The sequence below is a fragment of the Alligator sinensis genome, unplaced genomic scaffold (genome assembly GCF_000455745.1).
Source record: "Alligator sinensis unplaced genomic scaffold, ASM45574v1 scaffold573_1, whole genome shotgun sequence".
Taxonomy (NCBI): domain Eukaryota; kingdom Metazoa; phylum Chordata; order Crocodylia; family Alligatoridae; genus Alligator; species Alligator sinensis.
In genome coordinates this window covers 1,329,808-1,332,801 of record NW_005841877.1, presented here as the reverse complement: position 1 = coordinate 1,332,801, position 2,994 = coordinate 1,329,808, and positions in this window count along the sequence as shown.

Sequence of the window (2,994 nt, the reverse complement as noted above, 5' to 3'; positions counted from 1 at the left end):
ACACCCATCCCCTCCACACACCCTGCCACACCCCGCCCCCATGCATCCCCTGGACAGTTCCCAATCCCTGGCCCTCCAACCCCCACTCTCCATAGACTTACCTGCATCCAGCATACATGCGTGTATGCGCACAGATCCATGCACACCGACTGCCTCCAATGGCCCTCCCCCTGCTCCTGTCAGTGGAGTGGAGCAAAATGCTGGACATTGGTTCATATTTCAAAAAATTGCCTGGACAGAGATTGGAAGGTCCAAAAAGGGGACATGTCCAGAAAAACCTGGATGTATGGTAACCCTATACAATAGGGCCAGGAACCTTCTACGGAAGTTTCTGCAACTAGGCCTACATATCCTGTCTTTTAAAAAAGGAGAAGGGGTTACTTTTGTCTTTTTTAATGGTAATGCTGCTTCCCCCACAGCCACTTTATACCATAGTCTAGTCCTTAGAACAGTCATGGTGTCTTGTCTAAGGCAGTCCAAATCCATATCATTCACTTTCCAGGAGCAAGCTCTAAATACTAAGCTAACACCTTCTGGGTTGGGAGCAATACTCACCCACCTTTTCAGTTGCAGCTATTCTACTGTATAGAAATTCAAGAGAAAGAGAAAGCAGGGCAGTGTATCACCTTAAAGCTTAATTTATTCTGAAATGCATAAGCTAGAGCAAGGGTTTGGGTTGTAGCCGTGTTGGTCTAAGGACATAGGCAGACAAGGTTCCTTGGGTGAATTTGATATCTTTTATTAGACCAACCCAAATGGTTGGAGAATAGTTATTAAGCAAGCTTTCGGGTTCAAAAACCCTTCGTCAGGCTAAGGAAGCTTCAGCAGTTGGTGCTGAGCAAGAGCTCAGAGCAAGACTCTCTAGGCTAAAAATCAAGACACTCACCAAGAAGAAGGAAGCCCTGGGTCTAAGGATGGTTTCTGTGTTTTGCATTCTTCCCACATTCCATTTTAAATTTCTAAATCCATGTTTTTATTTTTCCCTCAGGGCCTTATTGCACAGTGCATTTTGAGCTGCTCAAATGTTGATCCGTGTTAGTGCAAGCTCAAGTTTGGAGCAGTCACACCTTAAGGCTAAAAACCTTCTCTGACTGTTCCCCGCCTGTACAGCTATGACTTTCTGCTAGAGGGCTGGCAAGTAGAGACCTAACTAAGAGCTACAGCTGTGAGTTATCACTACAGGGCTGGTGAGCCAGGACAGGCTTCTATCCTTGCTCTGGATGGGAGAGCACTAGATTTGGGGGGGGGGCGGGATGAGGGGAGGGGAGGAACATGAAGTTGTGAGGCAAAGAGTTAATGGGATGGGAGTGGGTAATGAAATGGGAGGCAAAAAGGCAATGGGGGTAGGGGAAGGGTAGTGAAATGAAGAAATCCAGCCACTGAAGGGTAAAATAAAACAAAGGGAAAAAAAGGAAAAAAATAATTTAAAAACAAATAAAGAGGAAGTAAGTTAAAGAAGGTCTCATTTTTCAATAAATTGGGATTTGGGATAGGACTGTGGGTAGTCCTGGTTGTGCTTCCTGGGTTGATTGGGAAGTGGAAGGGGTGAAGGAAGGTGCTTTTCAGGAAGCAATTGCCCCTGCACTGGGAAGGAAGCCCCAGCTTGTGGAGACCCGGTCCAGCCCCCTATCCTATTCCCCAAACTCCACCTAGACCACGCTCCTGGACCCATCCATGTCATGGGGCCTGGCTAGGTGGTATATGCTCTGAAAGCTGTTCCCACCTGGGTGTGGGAAGGTCACACCCACAGCAGTAGGAGGGGAGTTGGCTTAGTGCTAGAACCACCCCCTGGGTAGTAGAGTTCAATGTGTAGAAAGTTTGTCGACACAGAACAGGAGGGTGGGGAGGGGACATTGCCCCTCCTGGGATACTGGGGGACTTCAATCTGGGTGGCTCATCTGTGCAGAGTGGCCACATGTTAAAGGAACACAAGCTAGATAACATAATCAGACATAAACCTGCCCTGGAGTGGCATAACTTTAAGCCACGTAAAGTGTGCTTTAAACTAGTTTCAGGTGCTGATGTATAGACAATCCAGGGGTTAAGAGCTGCAAGAGCTGCCTAAAATTAATGTGTAACAACACCCTTAGTCAAGTCACTTAACCTCTGTCAAGGTGTTGGGAGAATTAGTTAATGTTTATAGAGCCTTGAAGATGAAAAATACACTATAAGTACCATGTAGTGTTATTGTCAGTAACAAGAACCTGTCTCAAAAACAGTAGCCTCTCCATGACTGTTTGTAAATAGCTACCGATAGTTGAGAAGCACTCTTCAGTGGCCTTCGTGGATGACACTTCTTTAGTGACTCTGCAACATAAGTTCCACTTCTTTTTGTAATAGTCTCACTTTGCCTCATACCCTCCCCCAACACACCTGCTTTTCTCAGTGACAAAGTATGTTATCTCTTCTATTGTCTTTTCAGGAATACAACAGCTAAAAGCATTCAGATTAAAACAAACACAAAACTAATAGGATTATTGTTGCATTACCTTGACTTTTGCTTCCCCATTGAATTACTTTGCACTACTGATCCCAAGTGATTTCTTTCTTTCTTTCTTGGGTACTTTTGGGCCCACATTATAGTCATATCTCAACACCCTACCCTTCCTAGAGGTAAGAAACTGAGGCACAAAGGAGGACATTTGTGTGCCGGAGCATAGCACATCCACCTTTAGTTTTGATGCTAGTCATGAGCATTTTTTTTTGCCTTTTTAGCTCTTTATATTTTAATTGTATCATAATTATTGCTGTACTTCTTTACTGTTCAGGATTATTTACTGTACTCCCTTAACACATCTCTCTTCACTGCACTAATTTAGCGATAGAAATGAACTATTCATGGTAGTTAGCGGTCCCAGTGCCTCTTAACTTTCTACTTTACATTAATTTTAGGACTTCATATTATACCTAAAAGTACATATAAAAGTACGTATTTTTATTGTTCTCTCCAAACACAAGTTTTATAAGCAAATTCTTGGTGAACTGGAGTTCAGC